Below are 5,885 nucleotides of genomic sequence, written 5' to 3'. Positions count from 1 at the left end.
GAGGAGGGGGCGAGCCCCGCGGCCCGCTCACAGCCGGCGTGGCTTGGCATCGCCGGGCCCCCAGCGGGCGTCTAAGCGGCCGGCAGATTGTTCAGACACGGAGACTGTGCCCAAGTTGAGCTTCAGAAGAGGTGGGTCTGGGAATGAGAACTGGAGAGCCCAGGTTGGTCCCCAGATGTCCTTGACCTCGTCCACCATAACTCGGGGTCCACCACACTATACTGCCCTTGGGCTGGAAGACGACCTGCCTCTGAGTTAAGAGAGGTGAAACCCTCTCAGGTAGAAAACAGCCGTGTGGAGCTCCGGAAAGCCACACAAACATCGTGGGTTTGCTCAGTCTGCTGTTCACAGAAGGCCTGTGAACCCGACGGCCTGGCTGCCCCAGGAGCAGCCTCAACTGTCTCCCTCTGCCTGCCTCCCCTCCTTTCTGCCACCCACACAGACACTCACTCCTGCTCATAACAGCCCTCTGCGAACTAGTATTATTATTACAGCCATGTTGCAGACCACTTGAGGAAGGCTGTCTGGTGGTGACCCTTTTGTGGCTCCTAGGTATTACAGCCGGACGGGTTCTTATGCCTGCTGCCCAGAAAAACCCAAACTGACGACAGCCTTTACAATGGAGAAAACTTTGAATATGCAAAGCAGCTAAGTGAAGAGGGTGGGAGAAATCATTGACGTCCACCTCCCCAAAGATTCAAAGGATAAGGTTTTTCTTTTTCTTTTTTGAGTTGGAGTCTCGCTCTGTCGCCTAGACGGGAGTGTAGTGGCCGCTCCAGGCCACCGCAGCCTCGACCTGCTGGGCTCCGGCGATCCCTCCGCCTCAGTCTTCCAAGTAGCCTGAACTACAGGCGCGCGCTACCACGCCCGGCTAATGTTTTGATTTATTGTAGAGATGAGGGCTCACCAAGTTGCCCGGGCGGGTCTCGAACCCGCGGGTTCAGGCTATCCACTCACCTCAGCCTCCCAAGGCGCGGGATTATAGGCTGAGCCACCAAGCCCGGCTACGATAAGGTTTTTAAAGGGAACTTGGCGGGCAGAGGGATAGGGGCTGTTGATAGGTTGCTGATGTCAATGGAGGTGTTGAGTCCGTCTTCCTGGGGTACTGTGACCACACCCGCCCCAATTCTACTCTTCGATAAAGAGGAGACTCAGGTCTGCGTAGTGGTGCCGGCCTGTAGTCCTAGCTATTCGTGAGGCTGAAGCAGAAGGATCACCTGAACCCAAGAGGTGAAGGTTGCAGTGAGCCCAGATCCAGCCACTGCACTCCAGCATGGGCGACAGAGTAAGGCCCCAGCTCAAAAAAAAGAAAAGAAAAAAAAAAGGTAGACTGAGTTCCTAGCCAAGAGACCTAATACACTCTAAAATAAAAATTTTAAAGAGACCTAATAAAACAGCATGAGGCAAACTCTCCCCCTCACCTTTTATTTTGCAGTTTATGCAAAAGGTATATATCTTGTTACTATCTCTTATTAATACGACATGGAATTCTTGTTCAAAGAAAAAATTTTACTTTTATATTAGTGTTTTTTCAATCATCCAAGCTCAGTCAGCTTTGACTACAAAGATAAGATTGCCATAAACCTTTTATAATTCTCTTACAATGGTCTATGAAAGGGCAGGTCAATGCTTGGAGAGAGCCGTTTTTCTGACACAGGAGGCCAAACACTAGCCTGGCCTGAATATGCTTTTGATATTTAATGCCCAAATTTTAGAAAAACAAACAGTTCCCTCCTAATTTTAGCCAACCTGCTCATGCACAAAATTTTCATGAAATTCATCTTCCACAAAGCTTCTACAACTTGTTTAAGCTTTCGTTTTCATCCCAGGCTTCCTTTTTATTTTGGCATTCTACCTTAGATCAAAAATTTACTTTCTTTTTCCCCTTATCATTTTGACCATATAAAGTTCTGTTTTGCACAAGAGAAAAGTTAGTCTCTTTTCAACTTTCTTTGCCAAAAACATTTCATTCTCTCTCTCTTTCTTTTTCTTTTTTTTAGAAAGCAGGATTTAGAGAGGACAGAAAAGCTCCTACAGTGGGAGGGGTTCCGAAGAGGTTAGTTACCCTCTCTGTCTTTTCAGAGTTTCAGTCTGTTGCCCAGGCTGCAGTGCAGTGGCATGCTCACGGCTACCACTGCCTTGACCTGCTGTCAAGGCAGCAGGACTCAAGTGATCCTTCCACCTCAGCCTTCCAAGGAGCTGGAAGCACAGACAGACACACGCCACATGCCTAGCTAATTTTTTGATTTATTGTAGGGATGAGGTCTCACCAAGTTGCCCAGGCTGATCTCAAACCCCTGGGCTCAAGCAATCCTCTTGCCTCCATTTCCCAAAGTGCTGGGATTCCAGGTGTAAGCCACCATGCCCAGCCCATATCTTACTTTCTTTAAGTACTCTGTATATAGAATTGTTTCTCTTATATCAAGCAACTGTAATTACAAGTATTTAAGTACAATTTTACATCTTAGTAACCCTAACTACAATTTTAAGTCTTAGTAATCTTAATTTCCATTGAAAAACCTTGAGAGTAAGTAATTTTGGACTGCTTTCTATCAGTATTTATAGATGAAAATTATTTCACAATTTTTAGAAAGATGGTTCCTCAATATTTTTGGTTATTAACAGATCTAAATATATTTAGCTTTTCTATAATCTTATGAATGACTCAGATATTTTATGATGAACTATTATGAAATTTAACATAATATGACTTTAATATTAAGTTACTCAAAAAGGTTTTTAAAACTGTGAAAGCTTCATTTCTAAGCTTTTATCCCATTTACATTTATTTAATCCATGCCTGTAATCTCAGCACTCTGGGAGGCCGAGGTAGGAGGATTGCTTGAGCCCAGGAGTTTGAGACCAGCCTGGGGAATATAGTGAGACCTCGTCTCTACAGAAAAATTAAAAAATTAGCCAGACCTGGTGGCGTGCACCTATAGTAGAGAATCACCTGAGCCCAGGAGGTCGAGGCTGCAGTGAGCTGTGACTGTGCCTCTGCACTCCAGTCTGGGCGACAGAGTGAGACCTTGACTCAAAAAATAAAAAAATAAAAAACAATTATGCTAGAATAGTTCATTAAACAATATTAGCCTTCGTCATGTTATTTCTTTTTCATAATTTTTATAGCCTATGAATGCCAGGAAGTCACCATATAAGCAAGAACTCTAAAGTTAAACACACAAATATTTTGCTCATGAGAAACACAGCTGTTTTCATTAAAACAACAATATTAATTAGGCTTATTTACCAAAGATTTACTGAAGTCATGTGAACTAAAAGGCATTTGAGTTTTACTTTCTATTCTTCCCATTAAATATCAAAGTGCTTCCTTTTTCTTTAAGCCAATTAATTAGAGCTCTTTCATACAGTTTGGTAGTGAAATATCACATACACATGACACACATAAACATAGAGACAAACTGATACACAGAAGGAGGTTTTGTAGCTTAATAAGGGTCTTCATTTGTCAGTTTTCAAAGTTTGGAATATTTTAGACTATCAAGTCCTTAACAATTGTTAAGTAGGCAACCTTAAATTTGTATTCTTTTTTTTTTTTCTTTTTGAGTTGGAGTCCCACTCTGTCACCCAGGTTGGAGTGCAGTGGCACGCTTACAGCTACCACAACCTCGACATGCTGGACTCAAGCAATCCATTCACCTCAGCCTTCCAAGTAGCTGGGACTACAGGAATGAGCCACCACGACTGACTAATTTTTTGATTTATTGTAGAGATGAGGTCTCCCAAGTTGACGAGGCTTGTCTCGAACCCCTGGGCTCAGGTAGTCCTCTCACCGTGGCCGCCCAAAGTGCTGGGATTACAGGCTTGAGCCCCGCTCCTGCCCCAAAGGTAGCAGCTTTTCTTTCTTTTTTTTTTGAATTGGAATCTCACTCTGTTGTCCAGGCTGGAGTGCAGTGGCACGCTCATGGCCACCGCAGACTTGACCTGCTGGGTTCAGGTGATCCTTCCACTTCAGCTTCCAAGTAGGTGGAACTACAGGCATGCGCCACCATGCCTGGCTAGTTTTTTTATTTATGTAGAGTCTAGGTCTCACCATGTTGCCCAGGCTGGTCTTAAAACCTGTTGACTCAGGCAGTCCTCTCGCCTCAGCCTCCCAAAGTGCTAGGATTACAGGCGTGAGCCACCATGCTCAGAGGCTCACCAAAACAATAAGACTTAGCCAAGGACAAACTAGGCATCTCCAAAGAAATATAGAGCAGTCTTCACAAGATCCAGAACCACCTCAAAGACAGCTCAAAGAAAGAGAAGTCTCACTAGCTATACATAGAGTATAGCTCACATTTCTCTTAAGCTGTATTTTCTAGAATCTCAGCTTCTCAGCTAAGTACCTATGCATCAAAGTCGAAAAGACCCACACGTCCACAGATGGAAAAAAAAGACAGAAATCAAAAGCTGTCCATGGAAGGAAAAGTATCAATAACAGATGAGAACTCCAAAATGTCAAGAGTCATACAAAAAACGTGAAACCAGTAGGACTGTTCCCTAACTGGGAATCAACTCTGAGTGCAGCCACAATAACATAGAATCTTAGCCATTAGAGCACAAGGTAGAATGCTTTTTTTTTTTTTTTGAGTCAGAGTCTCACTCTGTTGCCCAGGTTAGAGTGCAGTGACAAACTCCCGGCCACTGCAGCCTCAACCTACTGGGCTTTGGTGATCCTTCCGCCTCAACCTTCCAAGTAGCTGAAATCATAGGTGTGTGCCACCACACCTGGCTTTTTTTTTTTTTTTTTTTTAATCATGGAGACAAAGTCTTGCCAAGTTGCCCAGGCTGATATCAAACCCCTGGGCTCAGACAATCCTCTCACCTCTGCCTCCCAAGGGGCTAGGATTACAGGCATGAGCTACCATGCCCAGCTTGGAATGATTTTTTTGTCAATCCGGCAGGAGATCCAAAGCAGGCAGTTTGAGCATGCATGTATTTATTTATTTATTTATTTATTTATTTATTTGAGTCAGAGTCTTACTCTGTCACCCAGGAGTGCAGTGGCACACTCATGGCCACCACACCTCAACCTGCTAGGTTCGGGTGATCCTTCTGCCTCAGCCTTGCAAGTAGCTGGAACTACAAGCGCACACCACCACACCCGGCTAATTTTTTTGATTTAATGTAGAGTCAAGGTCTTGCCAAGTTGCCCAAGCTGGTCTTAAACCCCTGGACTCAGGCAATCCTCTCACCTCCACCTCCCAAAGTGCTGGGATTACAGGCATGAGCCTCTGTGTCCGGCCAGTTTGGGCATTTAAAGAATTTATTTCCTCTTCTTTTTTCCTTAAAAGCTCAACTGTAACTGCTTCTTGTCAGAGTGTATACTCAGGACTATGCTCCCAGGTGTCCGTCCTCAGGCTGTGGGCTCAAATATGCTCTTTATCATATTTGCTGAATCTCATTATTCAAGGTTGATACTGCACCATTTTTGCATTCACACACCCATTTACTTATCCATTCACCCATTATCCATCCATCCATCATTCATTCATCAAACATCTCTTCAGCAGATATCTTGTGCCATAAGTCAAGAAATAGATCAAATTATGTCCTGACCTGGAAGAGTTCCTTAGCTGGCTGGGGAGAGAACATACAGTGACAATCAGTGTAATAAGTTCTGTAATTGGGGAGCCCAAGGCCATGGGCAGTGGGAACCAGACAGAACTGGGGACAGGATGGCCAGGAGGACTTCTTGGGTAAGATGCCATTGGAACTGGTCTTGAAGGGTGAACAGGGTTTTACCAGGTACCAAGACGGGAGAAGCATCTGTGGCAGGAGAGCACAGGCACCAGGAGATTGTGGGTATCCCTTTTTTTTTTTTTTTGGAGTTGGAGTCTCACTCTGTTGCCCAGACTGGAGTGCGGTGGCCGCTCCCGGCA

The sequence above is a fragment of the Carlito syrichta genome, unplaced genomic scaffold, assembly GCF_000164805.1.
Source record: "Carlito syrichta isolate Samal-C Ts95f unplaced genomic scaffold, Tarsius_syrichta-2.0.1 Scaffold288937, whole genome shotgun sequence".
Classification (NCBI taxonomy): domain Eukaryota; kingdom Metazoa; phylum Chordata; class Mammalia; order Primates; family Tarsiidae; genus Carlito; species Carlito syrichta.
The sequence above is the reverse complement of the archived record's forward strand: the minus strand, read 5'-3'. Positions refer to the sequence as shown.